Source organism: Carassius gibelio, chromosome B18, assembly GCF_023724105.1.
Source record: "Carassius gibelio isolate Cgi1373 ecotype wild population from Czech Republic chromosome B18, carGib1.2-hapl.c, whole genome shotgun sequence".
In the NCBI taxonomy this organism is placed as follows: domain Eukaryota; kingdom Metazoa; phylum Chordata; class Actinopteri; order Cypriniformes; family Cyprinidae; genus Carassius; species Carassius gibelio.
The window spans coordinates 8,867,613-8,883,880 of NC_068413.1; the positions used below are offsets into that span (position 1 = coordinate 8,867,613).

At 38.5% G+C, this 16,268-nt stretch overlaps 1 non-coding gene and 1 pseudogene across 1 annotated transcript; both read right to left on the reverse strand.

Annotated features, from left to right (window-relative positions):
* Positions 1 to 16,268, reverse strand: part of LOC127977547 (splicing factor 3B subunit 3-like) — a 29,052-nt pseudogene that overhangs the window by 11,029 nt on the left and 1,755 nt on the right.
* LOC127978054 (small nucleolar RNA SNORD111) lies at positions 14,549 to 14,624 on the reverse strand. The gene has a single exon (XR_008158497.1). It is a non-coding gene; the product is annotated as a small nucleolar RNA SNORD111 (small nucleolar RNA).

Here is a 16,268-nt window from a genome sequence, read left to right on the forward strand (position 1 = left end):
ATGTCACTGACGTTACTTTCACATTATTCAGTGTTAAAAAAAATAAATGAAAAATGTTTGTTCACTTCCTCTTGAAAAAACCTGTGATTCTGACTTCTCACCTTGTTTTCACACTTGCGAAGAAGTATCTTCTTTCCCAAGTCATAGATGCGCAAGAGTTTGCCCACACCAATCAACACTCGTCCCTGAAATGCAGCAATAGCCAGAGGTACATCCTCCACGGGCATCTGTTAATCAGAACCAATACCTAAATCAATTTCAAATGAATCTTTTTTTAAGAATTTGACCAGAAAAGAACAGTTTAACATATGTAAGCTGGGTCAAAACATCACTGAACATCATATAAACTGGACCACAAACATTCACAGCATGGTATTTTTGGGCCATGGCCAGAACACCAACACCAAAAAGTTTATTGTGATTTGCTATGCTTAAATGGATTTCTAGGGCACATTTGAATAATTTGTGGGGAATTCCACATTGCTGAGCCCCCAGCTAACACATGGGACCAATCAGTAGTTTCATGCCAAGTCATTTCGCTTACCTTGTGTAAAAACTGCATCTTGTCTCTACCTCCAACTAGCCGATAGGTATAAATATAACCCCCACCAACGGAGCGCGGATTTAGTATAATATCTCTGGCAACACCCACCAACACGTACCAATCATCGCGTCCATTGGAAAATCGACATACAGCCACACTGCAAAACATACAAATGAAAAGAAATTAAGGTCAGAGAAAGAGTTGGGATATGGAAGAGACTAATTTAACGTTGTTCGCTTTGTCAGTATTCTAAATCCAGAACAAATGGACTGGGTAGAACCAGTAGGGAGTTTAAGCCTGCTTTGTCCTGTTCAGCCCATATGTTCAACAATCCTCACCTGAAAGCAGCCTCATTCTGTTCCAGCTGCACCAGGTCCAGTGTGTTTCCTTGGATGGGGTTGATCATGCGTACTAATGAGGCCCACTGCCCAGAGCCTGCTTTAGGTGCCCCAAAGATGGCTTCTGGCAAGTTCTCGTTCAAGAAAGCTGCTGCCATTTCTGCAGCCAAGTCCCTTTCATCCTCTCCCGCTGCCTCCACCATTTCCTGTAAAGCAGAAATAAAGAATTACAAATTTTTTATGATACACTATCACTTAAATAACTGACAACAATCTGTATCTTATTTTCAAACAACTGTCATTATTAACTGGGTGCCAACAGGTATACCACTACAAGTTAGAAAAGGGCTGTTGATATTTGCTACCATTGAGACATGAACTTCATTGAGCTTAAACTATGGTCTAGGTCAACGAGTTTGAATTCATCCTGAAGGAGTTGTGGGGTTCAGGTCCGGGCTTATGGAGGTCAGTCAAATTCCACCACAGAAGAACCACTAAATCATTTAGTGCACAGGGGCACTGTCATGCTGGAATAGTCTTGCGCCTTCCACGAACTGTTGCCACAAAGTTGGAAGTGCAAATTTTTCTAGAATTTCATTGTATGTAGTAGCATTATGATTCGTCGTCATTGGAACTAAAGGGCCAAACCAAACCCCCTAATTATAAGTGACTGTCCGCTTTGGCCACATAGTGGATTTAAGAATGTTTTCAGAACAATTTGCAGATAAACAAGAGAACTCTATGTTATGAAATACATTCAGAAGCAGCCTTTTTACACTGCAGTTGCAGACTGTTTATTCTTACTATATACACTCAACTGTTGAAAGAACTGCATCAATATGATTTATCTTTAAGGGACCACCACAGTAACCATGGCTTATTTCACAGTGCTTGTCACTTTTATGGCTCGTAAAAAGTGGAATTACCCTTGCAAACATGCGGTGTGATGAGGCAGCCACAAAATGGACATGACAGACAACTTCCGACAAGAAAGTAATGAAGTTCTGCCTCAGTCAGTAATTAGATTGGGAAAACGAGTGTATGACAGAGAGAGAGAGAGAGATAAGAAAAAAAAATCCAGGAGAGATGAAAACAACCAAAGCATTGTTTCTTAACATTGCCCTGTGAAGGCCAGGTTCACTGACCTCAGCCATATGCTGCTTGCGCTGGGCTTTGGTGGCTTCAGTGTAGGCATTGTGGTCCATTTCAATCAGGTTATTCATCTCTGGGTGGATGACAAACTTGCGAGGTGTGTACTGCAGGGGGAATGCCACCTGGTTGAAGATGGCACCCAGTTTCTCAAGAGCCAAAATCCTGAGGGAGGTATGGAGAGATGAGATGAGATGGTTAAAAAGGCATGCAATAAAAATTAAAAGGCAGAGTAAAAAGTTTAGACATCGGTTACAGATTGAATTAGTCATTATGAAATCCTGGAAGTCAAAACCACCTGTTTCCTGTCTATAATTTGACAGAATCATGCCTGTGCTGATAAAATGGCAGCTGACTTGGATGGCAAAAATAAAAGAGGTTGATAGTACAGACTTTCAACACAAACAGGAAATACCTTTTTTAACTGCACTACTTGACTAATCAAAACAAATGTAGCAGCAATTCAGTAAAACATTTAGGGAAGAGAGGTCTACACCTAATGCAGTTCTTCTCATTTTATCCCAAAAATGGAAAAAGATTGGAAGGATGGAAACTGTAGGACCAACAAGATTTGCATTATTGCACATTTAATTTACTTCTAAAAATATGACTATCCGATCACTGGTCAAGAAGGAAAATCATAAGTAAACATTAAAGCACTACGGCAACTGAAAACTATGATGCCAACAACAGTATGCTTGATATAAACATTCTCACAAACTTGTGAAGTTCTACAAAGCTTGCATTATGAACAGTAGACACAGGGTGTGTGTGTTTACCTCAGTGTGTTGGTGGAAATGGCAACAATACCGCCAGGACCTTGTTCGGAAGCAAACCCTGAAGCATCCCTAAGGTCTCATATGACAATGGGGTCAGGTGGAAACGAGACTGGTATGAGTAACTCAGCCAGGAACGACTTGACATGGCCAGAACCTAAACAGTAAAAGGTCATGTAATAACTTAGGTCAGCAAATTAGCAAGCTGTGCGACATCGCAACAGACAAAAAATGTAAAGGTGACTCACAGCATCTTGGGCCTCCATCCGGACTCTGAAAAGCTTGACAGGACGAGAACAAAGATACCGAGTTCGAGTATCAGATAGGTCTCCGGTCACTGGATCCAAAACAGTACGCAGTAACACTCCGTTCTACAAACAAAGAGTTGATTATGGTAAGAAAGAAGCAATGGATTGTCCAGTTGTTTCATCAAGTAACAGGGCAGTCACACTGAAGTCACATTGTACTTCTTATGGTTTCCTTTCAAAGCTCTTGTCCCAAATGACACATTTGTAGTGTTTTTCTTACAGTAAACAATTCACCCTTCTCCATTTTTAAAAGTTTGACCTAACTACTTTCCATCCATAAGGGGTTCTACAGTTATCTTTTTAGGTTGCTGAAGGGAACTCACAGGTGTGCCTCCAGTATACACATTTTTGCCTATCCATCACTGAAGGCTTCTTTATCAGTCTCCTCACCCATTAAAGGTGCAATGAAACCGAAGTAGCAACAGGTCATTTCTTTTGCAGTGCCTTACATTTGAGTGAAACAGATCATCTAAAAAGAAAAGTAGGGCGATAATTTGGTTCTACTGTTGATTTGGATGGAGGCAGATACGAATGTGAGCGTGAAGACGATTATATGAAAGGGGTGGGGGATTTTAGCATATGATTTTGGCCTATGTCAGATAAAATCAGGATGCATGCCTTGCTCAAAAGTACATGAAAAAGCTCTCAATTTCCCATTTCGCCAGCCGCTGGGAAAAGACATGAAATTTCTGCTACCACCCCAGAGCAAGCACAAGAGTTTCTAACCTGCAGGCCAATGTTGAGGTATAGAAAGCCAATGGTGCCCTTTTCTCCCAGCTCATCCTGTTTTTCCACTACACCCATCTCCACAATACAAAGAGACTCTGGCTGGGCGGGAAGAGCCTGCATACTCAACGGCTGTAAACAGTCCTGTACAACAAAGAGATTACACACTTCACTCAAGTGCAGTGGGCACAGTGACTAGAATCCTTGTTTAAATGTCCAAATCAGCTGAACAATGGAAGAAAAGCAGATTGTAGCTTACGGATGGATCCAGGGAAATGATGCGGACTGTACTGTCCACCAACCCAACAGCCAGGAAACGGGAGCGCTGTTCACCAGGAGGCACATTTGCCAAACTCATGCACACCACATCTGCCGACATCTCCTTCCTCTCAGTGTATTCATTCAGCTGCCCAGACTGGAAAGGAAGAGAGAAATCTTAAATGGAAAGACAGATATTCAAACAACAGATGAATATTCAGGTTACAATGCAAGATATAAGTATGTCTGCCAACATACGGGGTCCATCTCAAAGTAGACGAGCTCTCCTCCAGTCAAAGCAATGACCACCTGCCTCTGATTGACAGCACATCAGACAATTGTCTTCTTCCCCGGAGTCTTCCATTCATTCACTCTCTTATCTGCATGGATATGACTGATCCCATCTGGGTAGACCTGTAGGGAAGGGGTCAGCAAGTTTGACATCAGGCCAAAAAACATTTTGTGCCACTAGATGATGATGACATAGTCAAAGAATACTTTAAGAAATTAATTGATGGAAAATGAAACTAGAATTGCCCGTGACAGACAGTTACAATGTCTGGTAGTGAGCGGTTACTCTTAAATCCTGTAGTCATTAACAAAATGCCACATTTATGTATCAAAGTTTTACACTGGATAAATTAATAAAGCAGAATAGTGACGCATAACCTGGCAAGCATCTTCATTCACCAACTTGCAACACCGCCTTGCAAACACACACATATGTGGGAGATATGGTGATAAAAATAACAAAAAATATTAGGACTTAAATAAGCCCATTAATGTTTGAGTCATGCTCTTAACGAACTAGGTTTTATTTCCTTTCCATATTCAGAGGAATAAATGTGTGTCATTTTAAATTGCTTATTACACAATGGAGCCCAACTTATTGTAAAAATTATTTTATTTTGCCTACATTTACTTTTATTCCTTGGCATCGTCACGTACTAGATGGCATTTTAAAAAAACATAGTTTGCATGCTGAAGGTACGCCATTACGTCATGTGCAGTAACATTTAAGCTAGCTGGTGAGAGAAAACAACACTATCAAAGAACTTACAACAACCTGTAAAAGACTGGTTTCATTTTTGGGTGAATTTTTGCTGTAACAAGGAAGCAGAAAAGGTTCAATGGGATATTGTGCGTTCATGTAGGTCAGAGAGATGTCGCTCACTTGCACAAGTGCATCTTCCCCAAGCAACGAGCATGACAGGGTAGGCGTTGTGCCCAAGAAACCAGAGTCTGTCACTTCTTCCACAGTCTCACCAATAGAAAGCACCAGGGTAGCGTTAACGAAGGACACAATGATGTAGGCATCAAACTCATCTGTGAAAAGGAAAGCCACAATTCTCTGGTTGGAAACTTTGGCAAAACGTGGGTTAATTTGCAACCATAAAAGGAAACAAAAACACACATCAGATATACAAACCCAATTCAAAAAAATTTGGGACCCTGAACAAATTGTGAATAAAAACAGAATGCAGTGATGTGGAAGTTTCAAATTTCAATATTTTATTCAGAATACAACATAGATGACATATCAATTGTTTAAACTGAGATAATTTATCATTTTAAGTGAAAAATAAGTTGATTTTAATTTTCATGGCATCAACACATCTCAAAAAAGTTGGGACAAGGCCATGTTTACCACTGTGTGGCATCCCCTCTTCTTTTTATAACAGTCTGCAAACGTCTGGGGACTGAGGAGACAAGTTGCTCAAGTTTAGGAATAGGAATGTTGTCCCATTCTTGTCTAATACAGGCTTCTAGTTGCTCAACTGTCTTATGTCTTCTTTGTCGCATCTTCCTTTTACCAAATGTTTTCTAAGGGTGAAAGATCTGGACTGCAGGGCTGGCCATTTCAGTACCCGGATCCTTCTTCTACTCAGCCATGACGTTGTAATTGATGGAGTATGTGGTCTGGCATTGTCATGTTGGAAAATGCAAGGTCTTCCCTGAAAGAGACAATGTCTGGATGGGAGCATACGTTGTTCTAGAACTTGGATATACCTTTCAGCATTGACAGTGCCTCTCCAGATGTGTAAGCTGCCCATGCCACACACACTCATGCAACCCCATACCATCAGAGATGCAGGCTTCTGAACTGAGCCCTGATAACAACTTGGGTTGTCCTTGTCCTCTTTAGTCCGAATGACATGGCGTCCCAGTTTTCCAAAAAGAACTTTAAAATTTGATTCGTCTGACCACAGAACAGTTTTCCACTTTGCCACAGTCCATTTTAAATGAGCCTTGGCCCAGAGAAAACGGCTGCGCTTCTGGAGCATTTTTAGATATGGCTTCTTTTTTGACCTATAGAGTTTTAGCCGGCAACGTCGAATGACACGGTGGATTGTGTTCACCGACAATGTTTTCTGGAAGTATTCCTGAGCCCATGTTGTGATTTCCATTACAGTAGTATTGCTGTATGTCACGCAGTGACATCTAAGGGCCTGAAGATCACAGGCATCCAGTATGGTTTTCCAGCCTTGATCCTTACGAACAGAGATTGTTCCAGATTCTCTGAATCTTTGGATGATATCATGCACTCTAGATGATAACTTCAAGCTCTTTGCAAATTTTCTCTGAGAAACTCCTTTCTGATATTGTTCCACTATTTTTCGCCACAGCATTAAGGCAATTGGTGATCCTCTGCACATCTTGACTTCTGAGAGACACTGCCACACTGATAGGCTCTTTTTATACCCAATCATGTTGTCAATTGACCTAATAAGTTGCAAATTGATCCTCCAGGTGTTCCTTATATGCACATTTAACTTTTCTGGCCTCTTTTTGCTAGCTGTCCCAACTTTTTTGGAATGTGTAGCTCTTATGAAATCCAAAATGAGCCAATATTTGGCATGACATTTCAAAATGTCTCGCTTTAAACATGTGATATGTTATCTATATTCTATTGTGATTCAAACATAAGTTTATGAGATTTGTAAATTATTCCATTCCTTTTTTATTCACAATTTGTATAGTGTCCCAACTTTTTTTGGAATCAGGTTTGTATATACGTGTGTGTGTTTATACAGGTGCTGGTCATATAATTAGAGTACCATCAAAAAGTTGATTTCACTAATTCCATTCAAAAATTTTAACTTGTATATTATATTTATTACACACAAACTGATATTTCAAATGTTTATTTCTTTTAATTTTGATGATTATAACTGACAACTAGGGAAAATCCCAAATTCAGTATCTCAGAAAATTAGAATATAACTTAAGACCAAAACAAAGAAAGGATTTTTAGCAATCTTGGCCAACTAAAAAGTATGAAAATGTAAAGTATGAGGATGTACAGCAGTCAATACTTAGTTGGGGCTCCTTTTGCCTGGATTACTGCAGCAATGCAGCGAGGCATGGAGTTGATCAGTCTGTGGCACTGCTCAGGTGTTATGAGAGCCAAGGTTGCTCTGATAGTGGCCTTCAGCTCTTCTGCATTGTTGGGTCTGGCATATCGCATCTTCCTCTTCCCAATACCCCATAGATTTTCTATGGGGTTAAGGTCAGGCGAGTATGCTGGCCAATTAAAAACAGGAATACCATGGTCCTTAAACCAGGTACTGGTAGCTTTGGCACTGTGTGCAGGTGCCAAGTCCTGTTGGAAAATGAAATCTGCATCTCCATAAAGTTGGGCAGCAGCAGGAAGCATGAAGTGCTCTAAAACTTCCTGGTATACGGCTGTGTTGACCTTAGACCTCAGAAAACACAGTGGACCAACACCAGGAGATGACATGACACCGCAAAACATCACTGACCGTGAAAACTTTACACTGGACCTCAGGCAACGTGAATTGCAAGCCTCTCCTCTCTTCCTTCAGACTCTGGGACCCTGATATCCAAAGGCAATGCAAAATTTACTTTTATCAGAGAACATAAATTTGGACCACTCAGCAGCAGTCTAGTCTTTTGTGAAACGAGACACTTCTGACGCTGCCGGTTGTTTAAGAGTGGCTTGACACAAGGAATGAGACAGCTGACCCCATGTCTTGCATACATCGGTGCGTAGTGGTTCTTGAAGCACTGACTCCAGCTGCAGTCCACTTTTTGTTAATCTCCCCCACATTTTTGAATGGGTTTTGTTTCACAATACTCTGATCCCTAAATTTGGGATTTTCTATAAAATTCTATAAAATAGAATTGGGATTGGGCCTAAATCTGCAGCTCAATAATCAAAAACAAATCAAAACTATTTCTGTAAAAAATTCCCTTTTTTTTATGCCGTCAAACCTGCAGCTCAACAAGGTTTTTGGTGACCTTCTCACTCTCTATACATTCATCTTTCAGTACAAGTTATGATACTGGAATGTTCACCTTTCCTGGATTAAGTTTGGAGTGGTAAGGTATGAGGATTTGTGCACACACATACACAAGAAAAGAGAGGGCACGAGTGTCTCACACACCTCTTTCTCTGCACAAGACTCAAACAGCAACAAAGACAACGGAGAGCCATCAGTTTTTTTTTGTTTTTTTTTAATGTCATGATTTTTAACAGATGTAAACAACGGCAGGAGGCTTAAAAGTATAGATGTGATAACCAGCTAAATGTAATCATTGTACTAAATCGCAGAAACGTAGTACTTTAGTCTGCCATTTCTCGCTCAGTGAAGTAACGTGAGGGAGGCAACTACAGTAGCTGATGTTAGCTAGATATTAAGCCATGTTATCTGCCTTTGTAGCAAGCCAAATAGCCAAACAGTGCATTTATTTCAACACTGAAACAAACGGCAGGTGGGTCTCTGTCTTGATTGGGGGTGAAAGAGGGAGAAATAAAGATGACCCATATATAGTTTATGTATGTCCTGGACATATTTTCTTAGCTATCGGCACTAAAACATCATCTGTATGGAAGATCGTTAGTCTACTTTACCAGAAAATTTCCATACAGCTGACTTCAGCTTTTTTTGATGGGGAAAAGTTTCCAGTGATTCACCTCCTTCGGTCATCCTACACACAAGTGACTCTCACCGGCTACTGGCTACCAAATAATTTGGATGTGGAGAGGGGCATTTTTACTGCATGTAAAATATAGGCAGCAAGGCACAGCAGATTATATGTATATTTATCCATAAATGGAAAAATATTAATTCTGCTGTTAAAAACAAAGAAACCATGTAAGGTTTGTGCAAACAGTGAAAAACTATATTTTTTGTGCAGTGTGCGCATGTCAAAAAAAACTAATCCGATTTGAAGCTTGTGACAAACGCACAAATCAACCCGATCACTTTATTTATCGTTTGTTTAAACACTACATTCAGATTCGTCAATCGGAATTTTGTTTTGCATGTTAACATATCCACTGACTGCTCACACCAACCGGAGGAGTGGTCTTGTGACTTGTTACACTCTGCGCTGCACACAACTAAGGAGTCCTGAACTTTCCATCTTTGATGGCACATAAAAAAAACTATGCATACCGCAGAAACGGTATAAATGGAAAATATTAGCGGTTTTGAAACCGTGACTATTCCAAACCACGTTATAGCTTGAAACCGGTCATCGTCCTATGCATACATAACCTGTTTTCATTGTGTAACTTAAATATATATTTAATTTAAGCTATTTATTCTAAATCTTTTTCTTTAATAGTAACTAAACAACACTGAGTAAATGAACAATTCACCATTTGCTTACCTCTCACAAAGCTGTACAGTCAAAATGAAACTGAATCCCTCAACCACTCCAGTATACGGACCACAATAAAAACCTTGCAGAGCTCAGGCTGCACGCACAGGCCAAAAACTTTAATCATGAATCACATGATTTCAGAGAAATATCTGGCAGACAGTGACCGTGACTGAGAGCCCAACTTCCACTGTGCATGCCAAGCAAATGTTTATCTACTAGAATATGACTTGGTAAAAAGTTCCTACAAGTGAGAGGATGCTGCAAAACTAGGAGAATCTAGGCTGTACTTGCTTATGCATATGAGCTCAATCTTTTACAAAAAGCACCAGAAATCAGCTTGTGTGGTCCTGCAGGACTCTGAGAAGCCATTACATGGCATGAGTACATATCTTGATTGCAGTTAAGTTACCATTTTAAGGTTTAAATGCCTTTCTAAAAAACATTTCCTTTAGTGGTGCAATGGATCACAAAATTCACGATTCAGATCTTATGTGACCCTGAACCACAAAACCAGTCTTAAGTCGCTGGGGTATATTTTTAACAAAAGCCACAATAGATAAATAAATAAATAAACCTCTAACAATAAATTGAACAAAAAATTGACACTTAAGACTGGTTTTGTGGTCCAGAGTCATATATGTGGATTTTGAGTCACAGATCGGAGAATTCTTCGGATCTGGAGAGAAAAAAAAAAAAAAATCTTATTTTAAGTACTTCTATACCACAGCAAAAACTAATCTCTTAATTCAAATTTTGTAATAAGATTAAATAAGAACAATTACACAAATCACAAGCATCCATGAAAACAAATCAGTTACAGATATCAGAATTTAGGTGCATAAGTTTAACACAATAGTGCTCACTGCACAAGTTAAATGCCGATTAATCTTTTTTAGAGCTGTGGTGTTATTTGATTAGCAGACAGAAACAGGTAGACTATTCATTAGCTACTGTTTCTTTAAGACCAAATGCACAGACCTAATACCCACAAACATCCAGTTTCTTTCTCACCTGTTTATGTTCACAAGACATAACTGACTGGGTTTACAAGAATACTAAAGCGGTTATCTTAACATAACTGTGGGTATGTGAAATAGGAATCACGCAGTGTCTGAATCGCGCCTCTCTCTCTCTCTCTGCATGTGCATGCTTCATGTGCGTGTGGCTGTGGCTGAGCACACATTAAAAAAAAAATAATAAAGCGTGCAAGTTAAAACTGCTTGAATGTGTATACTGGCAAGACAAAACATGTGCAAATGATAAACTTTGTGATGGTTGAACTTAACAGTTAATCCGTGAATCTCATGCGTGCCGAACCGTGGAGCCTGGTCCGTACAGATCACAGATCATCTACGATCCGTTGCACCCCTAAAATCCTTCCTGTCAGGAAAATGACAAGTCTAAATACCTTTCTTTTTCTCCAAAGAATTGATTGCAGAATATTCACTTCAAACATGTCTGCATAATTAATGTGCATGCACACACTCAAAATTAATGGCTCCTTTACCTTCTACATGCCTTCAGACAGTCCACACAGCATTGGGGTTACCGGGAAGTTCAGAGACAGCCATTTCTGAAACCTGAAATCATGCATTCTTTAACACATCAAAATATAAATAGTCTGTGGAAAAACCTATAATCGAAACTGTAAAACCACATACAGTGTCAAGGACTTCTTAATGCAGTGGGTGTCACATTTCCATTTTGCAAGCATGTTGTGAAAGGTGCAAGCGAAATGCAAGTCCTAGCAACACAAACCTCCAGTCCATGTCTCAAAACTCTCAGAGTAGATCTGGGTCCTCGGCCACATGCCACGTATAGCTGCGGGGTGTCTTCATTAGCCAAATCTGCAGTACAGTTACAAAAAAATTCAACACTACTTGGAGAGGAATCTTGGTGTAGCTTTCTTCATTACATAAGTGAACTGATAGTTCAAAGAGAAAAAAAAAAAAAAAAAAGCCTGAAGTGTTTCAGTGTCAATTACTGAAATCTGACTAAATGCTCTGCAATTTAGTAACTACAAAACAAGCAGTTCAATTTTGCAGTCATCCAAGCAGTGATTCATTCCCACACATCTGCTCTCATGCTAACATTACATAACGTAACCCCGCTTGCTGTCAGTAATTCCCAGCTTGAGTGAGCACCAAAAAAAAAAAAAAAATTAATTCTACGTCACTGCAAAATATATTCACACACCTGGCAGGACATGATGTGAGAAAGATTTTCTTGCTCGTCGACCAACACAAGGTTCTTAAGGGGGCGAGGTTGGAGAAATAATGTGTCTCCCTCCTCCAAAGGCAATCTGATACAGGTAGCTAACAACAAAAGAAAAGAAAAAAAAAGTTTTGAGTTCACACTTCCAAAGCTATTTAGCATAATGTGTTCTACAGTGCAGATTAAAGGGGGTCATATGATGCTTTTTTTTTAAGATTATTATTTTGTGTATGTGGTGTAACAATATTTTGACATAGTTTTGATTTCAGAAGGCCAAATAAAGTGTTTTTGCCTGGATACACACAGCATCTCCCAGACATAGCTGCTTTAAAATTAACTGTGATTACTGAAAACACGCCGCCTTTGCGTGAAAATCTGGGCTGCATTCTGCAAATTTTCCACATAGTAACGTAGACATGTGGGGGGTGTTTGAATGAGTTGTTTTAACTTTGATGAAGAATATCTCTTTGAATTTGAGTCTTTGCAACTTTACAGATGTTCTTTATGCAACAAGTGCTTGTAACACTCCAAAGAAAAAGGAAAATGTGCAAGACTGAAAAGGCACTTACTGGTTTCCAAACTCTGTAGCAACAAATAAGAAACCAGTCTTCAAAACACACATGGCTGTAGCTACTGGTATGGTATCAAAATACTTCATCCTGATCTCAGTAACCTAAAATATGAATAGACATTAAATCACTTTCCAGCATTTCAACCTCTCATTTGTGTATTCTGACACCAGATCTCACTCCTGTTCATTGGAAACACTCAATATTATATTAAAGCTTTCACTTTAATCAATTTCCTTGTGAGCGTCATTAATAACCACTATACAATACTGCATTCTAGACATGTGCCGGGATTCTGTAATGCAATATATCATGATAATGAACATGACCGATTTTGTTATTGTGGGCACTTCAAAATACCAAGAATTACAAATTATTCAGAATTGTAAATGCATGTAAAGAATATTTTTACAATCAAATGGTCACAATGCACAACAGCGCCAAATACTTTAATATTTTGACAAACTATTTATTTTCAAACATTATTACATTTTATTCTAGACTTATAACATGCCTTTGATATTGTTTGAAAAAAAATTATTCTTTGTTTGGTAACACTTTACATTAGGGCTCCATAAGTTAATTTAGTTAAATGGTCAATGAAAAATCTTCTAAACATTAAATCTTAGTTAATTCCAATATTTAATAACATTAAAATCAAAAGCTGCAACTGTTATTTAATGAGCTAACATGAACTAGGAGCTGTATTATTTTTAACAAAGATTAAAAACTTCTGTATCAAATGTAGTTAATGCTCATCGTTAAGGTTAATGCATTAGGGCTAACTAATGAGATCTTATTGTAAAGTGATACCTATTGGTCTTTATAATTCTTTTGCACTTTAATGTGTAAACCTTTTTACTTTATTATTTAAATTGTATTTAAAAGTTCAGTTATTTTTGTTATAAGGAAAAAGTTATTAAACTGGTTAAAATGCATTGTGACAACACTCTGTGCAACTAAAGTTCAATATTGTTATAATACCATATCTCATGATAAAAGCATTAGTAATTAATTGTAAGATGAAAATCTGATACCGGCATATACCTACTGCATTTAATTCTAAGTCAGACAATGGATTTGTTTAGAAGGCAGGCAATTTTCAGCAGAGGTTTTAACAGTATTTTACACATCTTTCTCTGCAAACATCTGCCCAACCAATATAAAGTAGGAGAACATTTCAATGCATTTTATTCATGTAAAATAAATAGTCAGCATCAGCTGTGTTCTGGTAATTTCATACACCCACATTTCTTTAAAGTCTGGGTTGAATTTTCCAAGTTGCAAATACAACTTCAATGGGGTTTTACATGAACATTTTAGGTTAGAAATTCTGACTTTCCATGTAGAATTGAATGCCACAAAAGTTATTAATTTAATAACACTTTGATTCAACGCCTTTATACATCCATGAAAAAGAAACAGATGACACAGTTGGGTTTTTAGTTCTATGCGCTCACCATCTCATCAGTTTCCAGAGAAACTTTAAAGATGTCTCCCTGTTATGTCTGGGATAGAAAGAAAAACATGGATTTGGTCTTGTGGGTGGCAGAGCAGACAAAGATCATGCCTCGCTCAGGATCATCCAGGTCATTCTGAAAGAGAAATGCACTGCATTCACATCTGTGTTTAATTTATTCTGTAAACACAATAACTGAGAACTAAACAAACAAACGAGGTCAAAACGAACATCAGGATCAGAGATCTTTATGTGTCTCCAGTTAAATAGTCAGAGAAGAGACATGAAAAGCTCATCATTTCAATACTAATAGCTGTTTAGACTTCTCAAGGTGATGTTTAGTTGATTGCGCTCAAACAGAAACCACACAAACTCACCCTTCTGCGTGGGATTGGGCAACGGATGTCTGGTTGGTACCCAAAGTTTTTGTAGGTGATATAGTTCTCAGAGCAAATGAGCACACCACTGGGACCATCCGAACCACCAGGAACTACGACACACAGGGGGTAAAGATCCGATTAGCACAAACTCATAAGACACTTAGCTACATTTTTCTCCTTTAAAAGCAAAACGTTCTCAGATCAGATATCAAAACAATCTCTTCATCAAACAGTCAGAGAAGAGACATGATATTCATCATTTCTGACACAACGCACCAAAGAACATACTTTTATACTTGTAATCTGCTGTCCAATAGTTCGAGGTCTGTAGGATTTTAATGTTTTGAAATAAACTTATGATCATCAAGTCTGCATTTACTTCATTCAATTATATAGTAAAACCACTAATATAGTGAACAATTACCACTTTAAAAGTTTCCTCTTAATATTTTCAAATTTTACTTATTCCTGTGATAGCAGACATTACTTCAGTGTAACATGACCCTGAAGGTTTTCTGCAAAATGTTGAAATTGTATTTTATTTTTTTCAGAATTGTAATAATGAATAAAAGGATTATTTATTTAAAACAAAACTTTTGTATTAATATCTTTACTTTTACGTCACTTTTGTTCAATTTAATAAATATTAAAGAGTCACACATTGTTTTGTTTTTTTTACACAAATTCTCAACCGCAATTATGGTGAAATAAGTGCTAGATAACAACTGTGTTGTGCTAAAGGTGCTGCAACATTGTCTATCTTGTGAATCCTTATCTAGCATTTATACATCTTTCTAAAAAGATCAGAACCTGTGATGAGGAAGTTCCCATGTACCTCCAGTGCCTCGCTGTACTTGCGCACCACATGGTTGAGGCCCAGGTCCAACTCATAGAAGGTCAGAGTCTGCTGTGTGTTTGCCGCAGCCTTTCCGGTGGGATCGTTATCTGCCTCCTGCAAAAACATTTAACACTAGGAGTTAGAGACATGTCACTTAACTGATTATATTTGTAAAACCATGAAAACCCAGGATGAAGCAGTATCATGCTGTTGGCTACAAGCAAAAACTCCTCAATTTGTAAAGAATGTGTGTTCCTTATTAAACTAGCTGCTTGTGTTTACATTCTAGGCAACTTAGCATTGGTCAGGCAACCAATGTGAATCTTATTTCCCACTACTTGTTCAGTGGTTCAACCTTTTTGACTCAAAGGCCCACCACTGTCCAACACAATATTCGAAGACCACCCACATATATTTCTGTTTTTTTTATAAGCATTTTCATTTAGATTTAGAATTTTAATTTGTTACTATAAATGTAATATTTTAGCTACTTGTAAGTCATCCTGCAGTCCCCTTGGAAGGTTTCAGACCCTAGCCCTCAGGATGAAAACCAATGCATTACAAGAAATACACTGACCTCATAGTCCATCTCCAGGCAGGCAAACATGGGGTTCTCAAACCCCGCATCCACACCAACCACATGGTAAACAAGTGTATTTGCCTTGTGGGCCTCTAGAGGGGAGTAGATGGTAAGGCGGGCAGCTGCATCTCTGTTCAGGATGTATACCAACTTCTGATTCTCTATGGCACCTAAGAAAATGGAACGTGGATTGTAAAAATGCGAGAACACTGTTTTCAGTTAAAGGACTAGTTCACCTTAAACTAAAAGTTTACTCCAGCCCAACAATTAATGTCTCGTGAAGCAAAAAGGATTGTGTTTTAGGCAACAAATCCATCATTATGGCATTTTTGTGCGTCCTCCACCATAACAAGTCCATCCTCTATTGCCCTCTCACATTAAATGGTCGCTTCTGGACAAAATTCTAGTCAATAATGCAACCTCCACTGGAAAAAGTTCATCTTCTGTTACCCTCTTAAATCAAAACCCACTGACATATTTGGTTAGAATGGTTTT